Raw genomic sequence first — 20,910 nt, 5'->3', positions numbered from 1 at the left:
TATCTCTTTTTGGCGGTAGATCTTTTCTTCTACGTTCTTGCATCTTATATGTGTACTGGTTATTTGCCAGATATTTATTTGCGACATCTCACTTAGCTGCGACGCTATCAACCGTCTGTATCTGAAGACAGTCTTTCCTCTTTTTCCTCCCTGCTTGCCTTGTAATTGACAATTTAAACATAATTTGGTATGTAACTGGTTGAATTCGTCTCATACCGCTAAAACGACATAATAAATTTATATAGCCCCCTATAGAGATCGTGTGGCTAGCCTGTTCACGGTCTAGTGACTCTTACTTGACCACCGACATACAATCAATACGATTATTATTGATAGATTTTTTTTGTACCAGCAGGAGTTACTTGTTTGCCAGCGACTGCTTCCGGGATTGGGATGTATCAACTAAGCACTGACTATAAATTAATAAGGGTGCATTCTCAGGCTTGGGTTTGATGATTCAAATAAAGTTGGATTTTTTATGCTAGTGCAATGTTTCAGTGCTCTACGTGAATAGCGATTACCAGGTTTCAAAAGATTAAACTTTACGGTCTAGATCTTCTGTAATTAACAATTTATTCAATGCAACTTAACAAGGAACGAATTTATACTTCATATGTAAAATAAATGAAACAATATTTATATACATGTAATACTAATTGAAATTTAATTGTGCTTGTGAACTGAATTTAGACATTAAATAAAGGTATATGATTATACAGTAGTAGTAAATTATAAGTATAGCTCTTTATGATTGGTTCTTCCATAACGAAAATGTTCGACAAAACGTTTGAAAAGCGTGAATGTCAACGTTTAAGTATTTGGAAAGAGTTTTGTAGAGCGTTTAAATATAACGCTTTATACGAGGTGTCCCATTTTAATCTCCCAAGACATATCTCGAAAAATACGAATGATATGAAAAAACGTTTTAGACAAAAGTTGTATAGTTCTGGGAAGGACAGATCGCGTTATCATTTATTTAACGTTACGGTAACTACGAAAAAGCCTACAGAAGTCAACTTTGGATTTTTAATTATTATTAATTATAGTATTTCTTATTATATATTATTATAATTGACATTAATGCGTTTTCGAAGTACTACTTACATGTAATTTTTGCGTAACTCCTTCTGAAGATATAAGCTCTCAAAGTTGATGTGCCCGTCAGCATTAGCTAGCGTTACCCAATGTACACCGCAAGTAGGTTGCACGCTCGGACTTTGTATATCATACTGGTTCTGAAAAGAACTGATTGTATAAGTGTCACAGTACTGACAAGCACCTTAACCAAATAAATATTCGAATTCTCGATCGTTTACTCCAATGCACAAGTTTATTCGTCGCCAGAGAGAGTTCTCTATTACTTTTAATGTTGTTGCAGCCAGATTTTGACATCTTTCAACAATTTTATGTTGCATTTCTTGAGGTGTCGTTGGCACAAACTGGTACACAATATTTTTCAAATACCCCACGTAAAAAAATTGAGAAGAATCAGATCCGAAGAACGCGGTGGACATTCAATAGTTCCACTCTTATCAAGCCAACCGTTACGGAATAATTTGTTCAAAGTCCCACAAACAATACAAGCTTTGTGTGCAGGAGCTCCATCTTATTGAAAGCATAGGCATTGCTTTGTTTGTAAATCAACATTTTTTTAAAATTCTTGTAATTCATCTTGGAGAAATCTATAACGATTAACTGTCAACTAACTACTACAGAAACAAGGTCCGATAACATATTTGTTTACTAATCAACACCAGACATTAAAAGACCATTTATTCTAATAAGGTATTTGCCTATGCCAGTGTGACGCCATTATTTACTCAATAAAAATTTCAATACCTGAAAATCATCTAAATAAATGAATTAAAGGTGTCACTAATTGTAAGTATGTAATGGAAATTGGGAATAAAACAGTAACAACCTGCTTAGCTTTTAAGATTCGTATGACTAATGAGTGCTAGAGTGAGATGCTTCGAAATAGTCGAAATGTTTACGAACATCGCAGGAGCAAACATAGCTTAGTCTTTGTACCAGCGGATGCCGCTAGTTGGTACTGCAGGCGGTACGTCAACTTTAAAAGTTTATATTTCGGGAAAGAGTTACGTAAAAGTTACATTCAAGTAGTGTTTTGTAAATGTCTTGATGTCAGCTACAACAATATCTAATACAAAATACAGGTTTTAATTTAGAAATTCAAAATTGACTTTTGTAGGTTTTTCGAAAGTTACCACAAGGTCGAATAAATGACAACACAATTTGTCCTTTTTAAATATTATACAGTAGAAGATATATTACGTAACTAGATTTAATCATAATTGTAAAAATGTAGAGCACTTGTTATTTGCTTTTTTACATAGTTTTTAATATACTTAACATGTTACAATATGTACATGTACAAAATATATTTATATTAAGAAACATATAATTAAATTTATCATTGCGATTGCGGCTACGATTGCTATTCTGAATCCTGACTGCGGCTGTGGCTGTCTGTGCTGGCTGTGGCTGTTGCCGTTAAAGGTCTCTTAATTGAAGAAGGCCCTGTGCTACACTTTCTTACTACTCCGACTTGTTTAGCACTTTTGTCCCCCAGATCCATTCGTATCGTATACCCTATCAGCAATATAGGATAATACGCATGATACATATCTTTCTATTCTTGGTTTAAAAATTTTTTATTGATTCTAGCTGTTCACTAAAATAGTTTGCTTTAGCAGTCATAGGCGGTATATTGTTGAAAATAAAAATGGTCATTATCTACCAGCAGGTGCATTTATATTCAAAAAAAGGAGACCAGGGACAAACATAACATGGGACGATTGCAGAAAACGTTATAAAACAAATACCAACCGGTCAATAATCTTGTGCTTCCATCTTTGCATATCATTTCCATCTCTCCTTCACCTTAGTTTTTGGCAGCACGTAATAATAGGCGGTTGTTTGTATTTTAACGTTTTATTGAAACTTGTAGGGTCTGTTTCACTTACATATCCTTTTATCCTGGTTTCAGAAAATCCTTTAACATATTCGTATTGTATTCATTAGATATTGATCTTATAGGTAGGTACATAAATTGTTATTATTATAAATTAAATTAGTATGTAGAGCACGTTTATGAGAAATACTGCTAGTAGGGATAAAAATAACAAGTTGTTACTTTCGTCTCGATTGTAATTTGCGGTTTTCTACTATACTCTTTGCTTTAATGAATATGTTATTTTAATAAAATTTATTAAGGAAAGAACTTGTTAGATCACATTTCCTAAATTTTACATATCGGTGATTTTGACCATAATAAATTTTTCAGAGAAGGTTTCATTTTCTAGTCTTACTATCATGACGTTTATGAAGTGAGCCTCATCTTCAAAAACTCCTTTCAGAAAAGCATTAGCCCAGTTAGCATGGCTCTTAAAATATAGTTTCTAATTCTATTGCGATATATTATTACAAAATACTCCTTTATGTGAAAATGGAAGTTGTACAACACACTTCACAACAGAAATGAAAAACTTAATTTATTCTGATAGATGAGATTGTAATCACTTCCTTTTTCCCTGAATTCTTATCGAATACCATTTGTACTTGAGTTGCCAGTGGTTAGAGCAAATGCAGTCGTTCATGAAGATATAAAGGAATTTTAACTTTCAAAGTTTTATTGTATTGACCGTGATGATGCATTAACTGTGTTGTATCTCATATTTTCATTACTTGAAAAGTGACTTTCATAACTGTTGATGTAGCAAAAGCAATGGCTGAAAGCATTTTGAACACAATTTGAAGTGTGTAAAAGAGTCTTAACAGTCTCAATAAATATAACATTTATTCAAGCATATATAAAACAATTAAAGCGAGAGTTTATATCATTCGTTTTATATCTAAACGAAAATTATCAGATATATTTTATGATTTTTTCCGATTTAGTAAAAAAAAACATCACAAGACTAATTTTATGTGCCTATTACTATGTACAGAACTATGTCTGCGCTAATACTAAATTTTGTCTGTAGGTTTATTACTTTCATTCAAACTTATAAAATAATACTTATTCTCTTTATTTCTTAATTTATCCTCTTCATTACCGTAAAGAAGTATTCACTTTAATAATATAATACTCCTCAAGGAAACAATTGCAAATAACACGTTTTCATTAAATTCCTACAGATAGGGTGCAACAATGGCGAGCTTAATGATTCTATAAAGCGACCACTATTTGTCGAATTAAATCACGTTAATCCATTCGTGATTCTACGATCAAATTGCAAGACGGTATGGTAGTCGCAATCCAGGACTAGATCCTTAGATCCCCTCGAACACTTGTTAAGAACATTCCGCGACCGGCCCAGACTCTCTTTCTTTAACCGGTAAGCCAGGATACAATCTAGTCTGGACGTATAGTAGTTGATACATAGCTTGAGTGTGATCTCGCACAATGTAGTCGTGATTTATCGACTTTAAACGAGATAGATACCAATACTTCCAATTCACTGTATACTTTGCGTTTAGAGTACGTTTCAAACATACGTATCTACTTGATAATTAAAAGCGTAAAGAATTGTGCACTTCTCATGAAATGAGGTATATTAAATGCTTAATAGGATAAGTGAAAGAAATAATGTTCTTTCTAATAGCAGATATTTTTTCACTTTGCAGTAAAGTATTTCTTTAACTTTAATATCATTTGAAGTACATAATTTGCGGAAATGAGGTACGATAAAAAGGGCGGGAAGATTGCTTACGTAAACATGAGTCAAAAATACAGGATAAAATATTTCTATATGAGGATTTATTTTAAAGAATACTGAATTTGAAAATTTGATATGTAGGTATCTATCAGATGTATGGAATCAGGAAACCTAATTATTTTGGCTAAAATAAAAAAACTCAGAATATAATAATTATTTTCTCGATTAAAGTGTTTTTGATGACAAATAATAATTACCTACAAGTTCCTGATTCTCTTTTATTGTATATTTACCGATAAAGGGAATTTATTTCCACTTCATTAAGTAAAAGTTGTATTTTGACGATGATAAAAGGCGGTGAACTGATGAAAGACTTAAATTTGGTTTGTCAAATGCAACCGAAAAGATATTTCCGTTACTAATAACTGTTACGAGTAACCGAAATTAATTTCCATCGTCGAGTATGATTATCGGTAATAAAAAAAGATTTCCGCAATTTATGTAATAAACAGCTTTTAATTTTAATTTAAGTATTAAACAACTATTTTTGGTTCTTGAGTGAAATACAATCTGTTTCATTGTGATTCTGTTTATATTTATAAATGTGATTTCTATTTGTATTTATAAATAGTGTTAATTAGGATTTAGTAAGTTTCAATCATTTATTTAGGTACTTATTTACAAAGCAAACCCCATCTTTCACTTTAATTATCTTGAAATATGTTACTGTTACGAGACGGGACGCGAGTAACGCGAGAGGCCAGTCAGGTTCGGTATATTTTCAAAGAAAAAAATTGTAATTGATGTGTTAATTAGTACATGGGCGAAATTGATGCGATGTCAATAAGCTGTTAGGATTATGGTATAGGAGGATGAACCTGATGTAAAATCAGGGATCCTCTGAGGATAGATGTGCTTGCGGACGAAACTTATCTGTGATCGGTGAGCCGCAGGAGTGTGAGTTTTGTGAACGTACCTGATGCGAAATCAGCGAGTCACTAGGATCAGTTTTACAGACGAACTCAAAATAAATTGAAGTGCTGTTAGGGAGTTTGGAGAGTTCAAACAGCCAAACCTAATGGAAAATCAGGGTGTTGTAAGGAGGTTGGATAATGTACAAACAAATCTGGTGTTATCAGGTAACTGTAGCTTTAGCTTTCGTGCATGAACTAGGATAAATTGAGGAGCCACTAGTTGGATATTAAGGTCTGCGGATGAATTTGATGTGGAATCAGAAAGCGGTAGGAAATGTTAGTAAGTCTCGTAACTCTGTAATTATTAATTGATACAATTAAAATCAGTCTTTACGTACAAGTGTATTGTAGGGATGGAAAGGGGTTCTTCGAGATCACAATTCTTTGAAGAAGATAGTATTAAAACAAATATATTAGAATCGGGCGTACAATGGTTACGGATAAAACGGTTAGACGCAACTCTATATAGATTCGACTTTTCGTGATACTTGGGAAAATTACTAATCGCCCCGTAGCCGACGAGTTATGGTTCTTATCCTCACTTTCCTGTAGGCGTTGTCTTTTCGGCACCCAATAAAATCTTTTTTCCGGAAATATCCGTCCTCCGGAGTCGGTGGAGTGAGGGAACGTAGATCGCGTGGGGTACATCCACCCGGACTCCCGTCGGCTACCTAAGGCACCGTCTGGGGTGCAGATGTTTTATGACCAGTCTCTGGCCATTCCAACCCTCTTAACGGACCCCGCCAAATTCGTAGATCTTCCATAGTAAAACGCTAAACGCATAAACCGTTCCCAAATTCTTAAATTTGTCGGAAGTCACGTTCTCCTCATAAATCGACATTTGCTCCCCAATCTGGCCATCACACCTCTGTCGTAGCCTAAGTTTCCCGTTACTTTTCTAAATTGCCTACAGTATAGTGTAGAAACTAGTCATAGAAATTGCCAGATAGAATTGATGCCGACCCGCGATTTCTATGAGGTTAAACTGTAGGCTTGAAAGAGGACTTTAGCCCGATCTAACTAAATAGCAACCAACTCTGATGAACTTGACTGCCAACGTGACGATAGTGTTCTGAATCCGTTAGGGCTAAAATCTTACGGTTTATATAGGCCGAAAAGTGAGTGGGGATTCGTTACCAGGCAGAAACTCGAACATTTAGGAGAGTAATGAAAAATATTTTCCGCGCGTAACATTATCATGTTACGAATGTTCCAAGTAATTTCGTCCAATGATATAACTATCGTTGGACTTTCAGAAATGTACAGTAGTGGACAAAAGTTTAAAACCACTATACTGAATGATTGTAAATTTTTCATTTGCAATAACTTCCTAAACAAAAGTTATAAAATAACCTTTCTAGGGTCAATTTATAGAGTAACTCTTCTACTTATATATTTTTAAATTGCATTTCCTTGAAGATGTTTCGGTACTAGTAAACTATTGGAAAAATTAAGATGGTTTCTCCTAAGAGAATTATATCTTCGTAAGGCAATTTCTACACGTGGTAATAGTTCGATAGTTACACAATGTAGGCGTTTCTTCAAGTAGCTGTAATTTCGCCAAGAAGTATGGTATTTTAATGAAGTGTTGCTTAGTTTAAAGGAAAATGACTCTCTGATACTTTGAAGCAAAATTAACAATTTGCATATCAAATTAGCATAGTCAACCGCGGCATGCTGACTAGAAATTAATGTCTAGCCTAAACTTCAAACAACAAACAATAATCTACTAGTTTTCTCTCTCTTTCTCTATTCTTAAGTTAGATTCAGATTAGGTTTTAAATTTGCTACACTAAAATAAAATAATCTTAAGTATTTCAGTATAACGCCCCCAACGGCCGACGCTACGACTACGCTTTCTATGCGTCATCATTACCTCTATCTATCTTTGTATATTTCTCTCCCTATTTCTTTCTACCAACATGTACATGTTTTTATCCTCCTCTACTGTTTATTGTATTATTAATTATAATTATTAATTTCTGTATAGTCAATTATAAGTAATGTTATTTTTTTGTTCCCTTAATTGTATCGTACATTATATTTTCTAATTGTATTTTTTCTTTTGCAAAGTGTTATGTTCCACATAAATGCCACTATAATGCAGTTTTCTAAAGTTGAATTTTGGGCGTGCCAAGTGACCGGTACATAACCCAGGAGGGATTCAATGCTAGATGTGTATTTCAAGCAATGTTATCAGATTGTGTAGCCAATCGGATCTCTCTTTCTATCTTTAGGAGCCAGTTCGTCTTTTTCACTGATTCGTTAAAGCAGGTTTCTTCACTTGCAAGATACCCCATGTTAAATTTATTATTTTTTTTCGTATTTCTTTATCAACCTAAAGGATTTTGATAACGATTTAATATGATACGGAGCTGCATGAAGTTACGTGATAGCTTAAGACAGTTTAACTTGTTTTAAATTTGAGTTAAGTGAAGCCAAATTGTTCAACATTTTTTCCTGTGGGACACAAGCCTCTCTAAATCGCCAGATTCGACACCCTTGGCAACCGCAATTAAAGTAATGTTAGGTGGCTCCGCTGAGAAGGAAACATGACAAGCGTAACACAAAGGGGAATAAACAAGGACCTGTGAAGATCCACGACTAAGTATTTATAGATAATTGATTAAGGCCCTCTTCACGAGCTAGAGGAGCGACGACATTGTAAATTAGATGCACCAACCATCAGGGCTCAACTCTAGAAAATCGGACTGAAGGAATAGGTAACTGCACATGCGCGAGCTCTGACTGTGATGCTTGTTTACAGATTAAAAGCTTGCATTACAACTACTAAACACAGATTCTAAATAAGGACTGAGGTGCTTATCCAGTAAGATTAAGATCCTACTTCAGCGGATACCGACTGTTCTCCAGTAATTAAAAAGTAGACGATGCATCTTCCGAGATTATTGTCCGTGTCAGCAGAAAAACATGAATTCAAACGTTAACAAGTGCTGCTAAGCTATTTATGTCCAACCAAGTATTGAGATCGACATTACAATTTTTAAAAATTCAAAAAATAATTTATTCATTTACAATTTCAAAAGATAAGTGACCTATTTTGGCCTATAAATGGCTTATATACATGAATAAATGAATCAATAAAATTAATTATCTAATGTTTTATTCAATTTTTGGAACTAGTTAACTAATATTGCTTATATTAAAATTATTTTATTGTAAAACAATACTGTTAAATACTTAATATTTACTATGGAATTACGAGGATTAACCACTGTTATATTATAATTATTTTTAAAAGGACATTTTAAAATTACTGTAAAGCATGATATTGAGTACACAAAAAGTAACAAAAACTTGAAACTTGGAAAAACACCTGACAAGATTGCTAATACGAGGCAACTAAGAGATGTTTAGACATGTGCAACAGCGGCCACCTGAATGTTCACATAAAAAAATGTCGGTTTTAATGGCGAGATGAGCATTGTAACCACGGAAATATTCGTCTAGATCAGAAAACAAAGCCACTGCGTGCATGCAAATACTTTGGGTGTATTGTCGATACAATTGGAAAATCTTCCATTTTCCTTGAAATAAACCATCTACAGTGAAACATAAATAGCTATATGGATGCATTACGTCTATACATATAAAGTATTCTTTTTCCAAATACTAAGAAATTCTTAGTAATGATATTCAGTTATGATACCGTAATTTAGTCATCTGAATTATTTCTGTTATTTTGTTCATATACTATAGTTTAAAGAAGCTTATAAGCTGACTTGGGTATATATTTTTTGGACGTTGTTTTGTATGGTAACAAAATATGTTTTACAGGCTTACTGCATTGTCGCATTTAAAATAATGGTGATTGTGCATAAAAAGGTACACTTAATCCATTCTTATAATCTTTGAGTATATTATAGAGAACGATATTTTGAACAATTTCTTACTATACATATAAGTGCCGCTCCGTCTCAGACTTCGAGATATGTGCAAAAAACTGTTGCTACTATTATATTGAATTTTGCTTATACGTAAGCCTCCGTGGCAGCGTATGAATTAACTATCGAGCTCGAACATTGTCTCAGAAACCTTTATTTATTGTCAATGGTATAAGTTATGCCAGTGAACAAGTCTAAAAAGAAAATCCCCTGGCGACCCAACACCCTATAACGATACAGTGGATCTAAATTGATCCAGTGGATAAACATAGAATATAAGAGAGCTAGGTTAGGTTACTTTCTTTTTAGACTTGTTCACTGGGTTAACTTATACGACTCACAGTAAGTAAAAGTTGCAAAGATAATACTGGAGCTCGATAGTTACAGTTAGTCCACCGCTTATAATATTGATGGCCGGACCCGTGCTATGTTTAAAGAACAGGAGAAAAGCGACCGTCATATACTGACATACACTGCCACGAACGCACACGTATAAGCAAAATTCAATGTAGCAATATTCTATAATACCAGCAACAATTTTTGCACATATCTCGAAGGTCGAGTAGCAGTTATATGTGTAGAAAAAAGTTGTTCACAATGTTGATTTCTACAACATATTTTAATTTTATCAAAATTGGTGAGATATACCTTTTATATACAATTATCAAAATGATTTATAAACTATGACCCATGATATTTGCATGTAATAATTGTTATATAGCTAGTTTTTAGTGTAAAGACAGTTAAAAGAGTTCACATATTGAACACACTGGCTACGAACTCAGGAGAAAAATTTTAATAAAATAAACAGAAAATACAACTGCTTCTTTACAACAAAAAAATTTAACTAAAGGTATGCCAAAACGAAAGTAAGAAATGGAGACAGAAGCCAAAAAGGGGCACCCAACAAAAATTGTAAAAGCGTAACTTGATCGCTACATGGTTTTGTACGTTCACGCACCTCAAACTCGCAACCCGTTCTCGTGTGATTTTAATTTTTGGAATGCTGTCGTGTTATTGCTCTTAAATCTAGTGCTAACTACAGTAATATCGCTCCGATCGATCGGTATAGCCGCGTTTTAAGTTCTTACAATAGTAAATAATGAATACATACACATAATCGTTCAATATAATTTCAATTCAGTAATATATTATGAGGAATTTAAAGAATGCCATGAAGTATATAGTACCGCATATACTTACACATAAACGCCGCAAGAGAACAGTCCAAAATTCTACTAATTTTCATGTATTAAACATTGTAAACTCATTTTTTTCTGTATACAATCTTGCAAAGTGTCTTTCTCAATATGTATAAAATAAACTTTCCTTTACTTGAACATTTTGAAATGCTTTTAGCTATTCACTGTTTCTATAATAAATTTTATTTCCATTTTATCTTATTTATAATTATCTATAATGCATTATAGCAAATTTTAGATCAAATGTACCGATTTTTAAGTCTGGATATGCATTCAGAACAACGTTGATCCGTACGCTATATTTTAAATTAATATAAATATAGCTAATTCTAAATTGAAAACATGTTTACAATAATAAATATTATTCGCCAAGTTTGTTATGTTTCAATTTTGCACCATTCTTTCCGTTATTGTATGGTCGATAGCCATTGCCAGTCGCCAGAATTGTTTAGCTAATTAACTCTTTTCAAGCCTCATATCTTTCAAGACCATATCATAACTTTGTCCAAGGCCACACATCGTTCATTCTTCCTCAAATTCTCTCAAAAAATGTATTACCTCTAACATACACATTTCATTTTTATGATTTTTATGATAAATAAATACAATAATTTTCTTTCTATAAGATTAATATTAGTTCAACATTAAAATATAGACTCAGTAAATCAATAAATGGTACGGAGTATTAAGAAATAGAAAAGAAAGGATTTTATAATTCCACTATTTTATAGTTTTGAGTTAGGTTGCCAATACAATCCTAAAGGTACTCCAAAGTTACACTGTAGGATAAACGTCATTCGGTTACACTGTTCGACAAATTTTGACTTTTTTTCGATTTTGTAAACGTGAATAAACATTTCTTATAGATTTCGACGTGCTGATTACGAATCTGCAAACCGTTTTTTTCCAGAACGTACAGTTTTTGAAAAAATCAATTTTGAAAAAAATGACAAATTTTCAACTTTGGGATTTTTCTGTGCTTTTGCCGTAGTAGTTATTTAGTTGCTCTTTGCACGAAATGATTCTGTGGACTCTCCCGAATAAATAATATAAATAGTTATTAGATTATGAACATTGAAATAGGTTTAAATAACAATTAAAGTGAAAAGGACACCCAACACGCACCCATTTTTGCTGATACTTTTCACTTTATTTAAAAAAATAAGGGTCTAGGAGAAAATTTGACTATACCACGCGATAGAGCAAACCTCTCTACTAAGGAAAGCATCAGGCGAATGTTCAAAATTATTTTTGTTTTCAATATAGAAATAAAATAGTTTGGCGAAACGCGCGGCGGAGACAGTGGTACTCAATGACAGCGGCGCGCGCGGAGGACGCTTCCCCTACCGCCTGCCGTTCAGTGGTCCCTATACGCATTGACGTCATTGAGTACCACCATACCAAACTATTTTATTTCTATATTAAAATCAAGAATAATTTTGGACATTCGCTTGATGCTTTCCTTAGTAGAAAGGTTTGCTCTATCGCGTGATATAGTCAAATTTTCTCCTAGACCCTTCCTTTTTGAAATAAAGTGAAAAATATCAGCAAAAATGGGTGCGTTTTGGGTGTCCTTTTCACTTTAATTGTTATTTAAACCTATTTCGATGTTTATAATCTAATAACTATTTATATTATTTTATTCGGGAGAGTCCACAGAATCATTTCGTGCAAAGAGCAACTAAATAACTACCACGGTAAAAGCAGAAAAAAATCCTAAAGTTGAAAATTTGTCATTTTTTTCAAAATTGATTTTTTCAAAAACTGTACGTTCTGGAAAAAAACGGTTTGCAGATTCGTAATCAGCACGTCGAAATCTATAAGAAATGTTTATTCACGTTTACAAAATCAGACCCGTGTTGAACAGTGTTATACAACGATTTTACAACATGTTTTCACTTAAAAAGAGGTCATTTTTTAATAGTTTGGTAGTTTTCTGTTTAATGCGAAAAAAATATTACATTATAACTACATTTTTTATTTACAATACTATCTTAATGTGAGCTCCATTTTCAGCTTACTAAACGATTGATTCCGTCGCTATTCCCACAGTTATTTTAAAAATTTTAAGAAAGTGGAATAAGCGAAGTTTTCGTCATTCCTATTAATTATAATGATCCAATACTTGAATACATATGAAATTATTATATATGCAAATGACTTATACTAGTATTTTCAATTTACTTAAATTAATTATATTATCAGTTTACTTAAATTGATTATATAGTCTTACAAAACAGCACTTCAATAAAACATGATGGACAAACTCAACATAAATCCACAGGTTTTGCCAGCTATTAATTTTAAAATTAACTTAAGTTATGTTACAGTAATAAATAAATAAGTACATAAATAAGTAATATTATTTATATTTACTAATTGTGAGTAAAATATTAGCAATTGAGATAACAAATATAATGAAATTTTTTCGTAACAAGCATAACAATTTTTATGCACATTAAAATGTAAAACATTAAATATTTCTAAAAAATATGAGAGTTACCTGTACCACTTTGAAAATAAACGACTCAATTATCAGTGAAGGAACTAGTAAAAAAGCTAACGTTCCTTGAATCCTTAAGTGTTGAGACTATTAAAATAACCATGAGCAAAGAAAGATTTTCTACGTACCGTCCGACAGTAACGGGTAGCTGATCTTATCTACCAAACTTACAACCGAACGCCCATGTATTTCATTCCATGCGAACGAAGGGAAACCCACGAACGGTAGTTCGACAAGAATATCACAATAGCAACCCGATTTGTTGGTGCTTACTATCAGTCTGACAGACCTGAAAGTACCCAGAAGAAAATGGCGAAAAAATGCGATGTCGCTGTGTCACTAGTCGGTGGCTGACTTGTCGTTGCAGTTGCATGGACACAACTGCTTACGATTGTAATTTGACACGAGCTTAAGAAGGTACATATACGGTTGCGGGAATAAGTTACCACCCTCTTTGTTCAGCTTATGTTGAATACAAAATTATGAATTGCTTTATTCCATAGAGGACATACTGGCTGATGAGTAGGAGGTTCTAGAAAGCCTATAGTAGATTTTTTTAAAGAAGCTGGTCTACAATAATAAAACAAATATTACAAAGAGCTGCAAGAAACTCTAGAATTTTTTTCCGAATTTTGTCATCTCGTCGCCTAAATTAAGTTTTAAGCTATTAATAACTGAAATTTAGAAAACTAGTTTTTACTACGTATTATTTAGTGCTATTGAGTATTCTTTCGATTTTCTAATTACTATTGAATGGAAGATGTTAATTTCACTTACAAGGAAACGTTCTTAGGTGTCCACTAATTGTTTCGGTTTTCAGATATGTTATAGAAGACTAAAAAATAAGAGATACATGTATTTTTATAATGGTCCGTTTTCATATTTATGGGGTGAAACTGCCACTTGAAGTTGATAAAATGAAATACGAGAAATAGCACAATTTAACTAAAAAGTTATTATCAGACTTAGTATAAATTTAATTTGTGCCATATCTGGGTGGGTAAATAATGTCCTCCTTGTCAGTTACCCTTATCACTTCGTACATTACCCCTAAGTGTTTAAATACACATTTAAGACTTGAAACCTGCAAGAAGATTCATAAAATATTTAAGAAACCTTGGATTTTATACTAATGAATTACTGCATGATAACAAAGTACTGGTTTTATAGTCTCCCGGCCTTACTGAGAAGTGCATCACCCTGATTGGTGAACATTTGTTTTACCAGACGATAATTTATTAGTATAAAATCCAAGACTTTTTAAAGATTTTATGAATCTTCTTACAGGTTTCAAGTCTCAAATGTGTATTTAAACACTTAGGGCTATTTTACCTTGTGATAAGGGTGACTGACACCAAGTACATTATTCACCCACCCAGGTATGCCACAAATTAAATTTGTACGAAGTTTGGTAATACTTTTTTAGCTAACTTAAGCTATTTCTCATACTTCGTAATTACGCTTTTCGCGTAATCACAAGTTCGTCATGTACAGTTCTCAAGAGTATTATTCTATGTTTTGGGTTTATGCCCAAAATAACGGGGATGCAACAGCTACAATAAGAGCTCTTGCAGAGGAGTTCCCTAATATTAGAACACCTGACGCCGGAACATTGCGTCGATTAGCGACACGGCTATTTTCTACGGGTAGCACAGTAACGCATGGCAGCGAGGTTGGAAGGCCGAGGTCCAGCCGGAGCCTTGCAACTACGGACCGTGTCCTAGATGCAGTTGAAGAAGATGCCACCGTCAGTGCACACGATTTGAGCCGCCGCTTAAAGTAAGTCACAAAACAAGATAAATGCAGTAATTATTAATTAAGGAAGGAAAGTTTTATCTAATAATTTATATTTCTGTATTTTGTTCTAGTATCAGCCACATGACGGTGCACCGAATTCTGAGGGAGCACTTGCTGCATCCGTACAGATATGTACGGGTGCAGCATTTACACCCAGAAGACTACCACCAGCGGCTTCATTATTCTAGGTGGCTGTTGGCAGAAGTGACGCGAAAGCCGTCATTCTGCAAATGCATTTTATGGACAGATGAAGCCCTGTTTACAAGGGATAGGTGCTTCAACTCCCATAATCTGCATATGTGGAGTGACGAGAATCCGCGAGCACTTCGTCCACGAGCAGCAAAAGTCCGCTGGTCGATCAATCTATGGGCCTGCATTTGTGGCGATTTCCTCGTTGGGCCGTACATTCTGCCTGACAGGCTGGACGGCCCAAGATATAAAATTTTCTTAGAACATGTTCTGCCTGATCTCATGGATGATATTCCATATGAGATTCGACAGAACGTGTTCTATCAGCACAGCGGTGCTCCTGCACATTATAGCCAAAATATCCGCGCCTATTTAGATCAAGCCTTTTAGGACAGGGGGATCGGTCGTGGCGGTCCTGTTGCGTGGCCCCCACGGTCACCAGACATGAATCCGCTGGATTTTTTCTTCTGGGGCTACCCAAAGGTAATTTAATTATTGCTATTCCTTTTCACTTATTTTACTTTTTTCTGTTATAACTATTTTTTTTAATTACATTTTGCATTTGTTTTACGATAATCATTTCAGAATGAGGTGTACCGTCAGCTAGTGGAGACGCCTGAACAAGCAATTGCACGTATTCGCGGCGCAATGGCTAAGATCTCGCCAGAAATGCTTGCAAACGTTCAGCGCCAAATAGTTGTGCGTGCCCAAACGTGCATCAACACTAACGATGGCTACGTGGAACATTTACTACACTAAAAACAATCGGCCCCTTTCGGGGCCACCAATTGCTATAACGTAGGAACAATTCGTTCCATGCAACAAACATAAAAAGGTCGTGACAAGTGATTAGTGGCTGTGCAGTGAAGTAAATAATACGCATTCGGTGTACTAACCCGAACGCACCTGACGTTGCGACCCTTCACTCTGAGAGGTGGTCGTATACCTAAGATCAGCTGTGGACTAGGCGCTACCCTGCCATAAACCATTTCGACGGTCGATGACCAGGATCGGTACAGTGACCCAGTAACACAGCTTTACAAACTACAGGTGAATTGCATTTAATTTATTAACCATTATTATTTTTTAAATCAATTTTCCGTTCATTTTTTTGTTGCATTGCTTTTTCATTGTTATGCGAATATAAAATTTACGTATTCCTTGTTCTCTCACATCAAGTAATTATTATTCTCGATTCTCCTTAAACAAAAAAGTTGTGTATTCGTGTTTTTACATTGCACGTAGTTTTCCTCGATTTGAATTAATTATTCACTTCAAATAATAAATAAAAAAAGGACTCGGTATTATTTGTTATATCGCTTTCAGTTTTCATATTAATGCTATCTTCTTCGATGCATGCCGACTTTCTTGTTCGGAGTACAACCGTAGCGCCTAGTGCGTACCCAACTCTACCGCGGCCGCTCCAGCGGCAAACTCGCGCTCTCATTGGTCGGTGTTTTTCGTTAATAACTCGTTAACGAAGCCTCATCTAACATTTTCGCTAAGGAAAGAGTTGTTTCAAATCACCCCCTAAATCACCCCTTTCAAGGAACTGCAACATTTTTGTTACACCCTGTATATGTTAGGTTATATATGTGATTATAATTATCTATCAATTATCTCGATAACGCAAGGGTTATGCAAATACGATATACTTATACATATATATGTCGTTGAACGAGAGTTAGGTTATGTGATTATTTATATTATTCGCGGTAGAGGATCCTCTATACAAGGTGAAGTGTATTGTGTGTGTGTGTCTGCAATAGACCCTGTCTCGTGTGCCCTGGTCGCTGTCAAAGTTATAGGTGGCTATAACCTCAGAGCGGTCTCAAGGTTCCATGAAACATATAATCTTTGCCTTATTTGCCTAAGCATCCGTAAGCCCTTCGTTATCTTTTCTACATCAGTCGCTACCCTGGAGAAAAGACTCTTCAGGAGCGGTCTTAGAAATGTGTCCGACTAGGAATCGCCTCTAGCGCTTGTTGGCAGGCGATTCGTCTGCTTCTGGCGAGTACGAACTCTATATTAAAAGAGCATCAATTACTATTTGTTAGAACGGTCGCTACCTCCAAAGGAGCGGTTTCGATCTTACTGGACGAGTATATCAGCTGCCTTCAAGATCTTCGTCTGTTCGGAACCTGATGCCAAGAAGAAGTGTGCTCTTGCTTTTTTTTTTTTTTATATATGTCCTTAGGTAAGGTAGTCCGTACCTGAGAACCAGAGTCCCCCCACCGGACGGCCCGATAGTTGGTGTGGTGTTACCTGCCTCGAGTGGTTGTGTTGAAAGTAACTTGATGTGTTGTGGGTGAAAATTTTCAAAAAAACCCATAGTAGATGCAATTATGTATAGGTTGATGGGATTAGTCATTTCTGAACTGGAGAGGGAAAGGGATTTTTGGATTGTATGGGATCATGTGATTAAAGAATCGTCCTGTGTTTTGAACAAGTTGGTTTGGGTGTTTCCTGACTTCGTATCTTGTTAAGATTTCCTTGATATAGTCGAGTACCTTAGGTGTGTTGGCATGTCTATGAAGGTCTGTGGAAGAGGTCCAGGTGGGTTCTCCATAGACAATTCGCAGTACTCTTCCTTGTGCAATGTCTAGTTTGTTTAACTGATATTTTCATGCGCAGCACCAGAGCTGCATTCCATACAGGAGGACGGGTCTAAGACATGTCAGGTAAGTGTGCATTTTTAGCCTTCTGGTCAATCTGGAGCTGGGAGAGAGATGTCTTCTTATGGCTGCTGTAGCTGTTCTCAATTTGGAGATTCTGTTGGAGATGGCAGGAATCCAAGACATTTTGTTGTCTAATAAACGCGCGTCAGCGACAGTGGTACTCAATGACAGCGGCGCGCGCGGAGGACGCCTCGCTTACCGCCTGTCGTTCAGCGGTCCCTATACGCATTGACGTCATTGAGTACCACTGTCTCCCCCGCACGCTTCGCCAAACTATTTTATTTCTATATTGAAAACAAAAATAATTTTGAACATTCACCTGATGCTTTCCTTAGTAGAAAGGTTTGCTCTATCGCGTGGTATAGTCAAATTTTCTCCTAGACCCTTACTTTTTGAAATAAAGTGAAAAATATCAGCAGAAATGGGTGTGTTTTGGGTGTCCTTTTCACTTTAATTGTTATTTAAACCTATTTCGATGTCTATAATCTAATAACTATTTATATTATTTTATTCGGGAGAGTCCACAGAATCATTTCGTGCAAAGAGCAACTAAATAACTACTACGGTAAAAGCAGAAAAAAATCCTAAAGTTGAAAATTTGTCATTTTTTTCAAAATTGATTTTTTCAAAAACTGTACGTTCTGGAAAAAAACGGTTTGCAGATTCGTAATCAGTACGTCGAAATCTATAAGAAATGTTTATTCGCGTTTACAAAATCGAAAAAAAGTCAAAATTTGTTGAACAGTGTAATACAAGGTGAGTTAGGCGAGAAGGAGTTCAACACTTGAAATCAATTTTTGATGGGAATGGTACGAACGTCAGAGTCTGAGTCTAGAATATCGGAGTCAGGAGGATTTTGAATTTCCATGATCGTGTCATTCTTGGGTTTTGTTTTTTTCTTGAAACGTTTTTTTAAGTTGGATGGTGTAATGAAGTCAGAGAAAGATAAAGTCCCAGGAGTGTTTGGGATTGAAGTGTTTATCATGTTGTTAATGGATTTAACAGAGTTACTATCGAGGCTTACTGACGAATTTGAAGCTACGGCAGTAACCTTATTGAATATCATTGAGACGGTGCATGGTGGTGTATTCTGTTTGTGGGATTCAATGGAGTGAGCGGGTACTTCTGGTATAGTTTCGATGATCCTGTGAAGTTAAGGGGCGTTGTCCCTGATATTGGCGATCCTTCGCCCGGGTGGACCCTTGATTTTTAGGACTTTGTGTTTGATGTTCGGGGTAGTCATCAGCAAGTCAAGTCCAGGGGTTGCTTTTACTGGTAGGCAAGATGGCGGTAGCACGCGGTGTGACGCCAAGCAGCAACTACATCGGAAACACTGAAAATGCTGAGCACGGTTGGAATACTTGCGAAACTGGCACTGATTTCGTAACGCGCGAGGTGTCGTTCGAGGAGCGACCCGGAACGACGCTTTGCGAACAAAGAACGATCAGCAAATCTATGTGAAATTGACATAAAGTGCGATTTCAATGAGGATTATGAGATTGGCACGCTCTGTCTTCCGTGATCGCCACAGCTGTTTATCAACTAGGCAGCTCACGAATCCTATCGCAGGATCGCGGTTCGCGTGGTGGCCGCCTTGCGGCCGCGGCGGTAACTATCGCGGTTTCGTGTTATCCAGGGAGGGTAATTTCCCATGTGTAATTTATGGACCTTAGCAGTGCCATCTAACTTATATCCCTCAACTAAAACCTATATATATAGCTATACGATTCTATACGCATACATACACATACATATACCTCTCTACTACAGTACGATTACTTTAAACTTAGAAGTAAACTTATGCTTAAAGGACATAATATGTTTTGTAACACAATACTTTATTGTAATAAAATTTTTATTTAAACATATATATATATATATATATATATATATATATAAATGTATAAATATATAAATAAATCAATATATAAATAAATAAAATAAATAAATAATAAAAATACATGATAATAATGTTTAATTGGTCTTCTTCCGTACGGATCTTCTAAACTTCATCTGTTTTAACAGTGCTTGCTGAAGTACTGCATCTTGTCGTCTTCTGACGTCTTTCCCACATAGAACGTTATTGACTGTGGTGTACCACTTGTTAATAAAATATGAAATTTTCACAGTCAATATTCTCTTTCTTAACTGTTGTGCATGTTGCTTACATTTAATAAATGATAAGTTTATTTCGTCATGCAACATGTTCTCCATGTGTTCTTGGAGTTTACTTCTGAAATAAACATGAGGCATGGTTTTGTGCAGCATAATATCAATTTTTTTCAATACATTTTGTATTGATGTATCTTCGTTAAATCTGCAAAAAGATGCTTTGCATAACTGACATTCTTTATGAGGGCTAGTACAAATTATTTTCTTCACAATTGCACAGTTATTAATTTCTTCATATTCTTCCTGTGCTATATTTTCAGTACTCTGAGACGCAGCACTCGTTTCTTCCATTATTACCTCGGACTCTGCAGATTGGATATCTTCTTCTTCTTCTGTTAAAAGCTTCTTCAATGTAAACAGAAAGTATCCACTTCAGACATCTTCACAATTGAAGCCAATACTTTGGCTGGAGGTAATATTATTGATGAGCATAATTTTATATGCCACCTGGAAGCCGTACGGAGTGGGATATACGTTCTGATGCCCAACAGATCGTATGCATCCAAAAAAATTTTCCAAGGGATCTTGATTAATCAATTTTGTCTTGAAATTTTTAAATCCCTGTGTCTTCAATAATCTCCATAGAACTTGAAATGCGGAGATAGTCTTCATCCAATTCTTCAAACATAGTGATCCAGACACTGGCATTTTTGTAAGTGGATGGACATATCGCATACATTTTATATATCTAATCGCGTCAGACCAAAATTCTTCATGTGCACTGGCTTCTGAAATGACTGTCCTTAGTTGAGTTTCTGAGGCTGCACTATGCCCATTAACGGAGTCAAATAATTTATTGAAAAAATTA

Source organism: Calliopsis andreniformis, chromosome 3 (assembly GCF_051401765.1).
Source record: "Calliopsis andreniformis isolate RMS-2024a chromosome 3, iyCalAndr_principal, whole genome shotgun sequence".
NCBI classification, from domain to species: Eukaryota; Metazoa; Arthropoda; class Insecta; order Hymenoptera; family Andrenidae; genus Calliopsis; species Calliopsis andreniformis.
The sequence above is the reverse complement of the archived record's forward strand: the minus strand, read 5'-3'. Positions refer to the sequence as shown.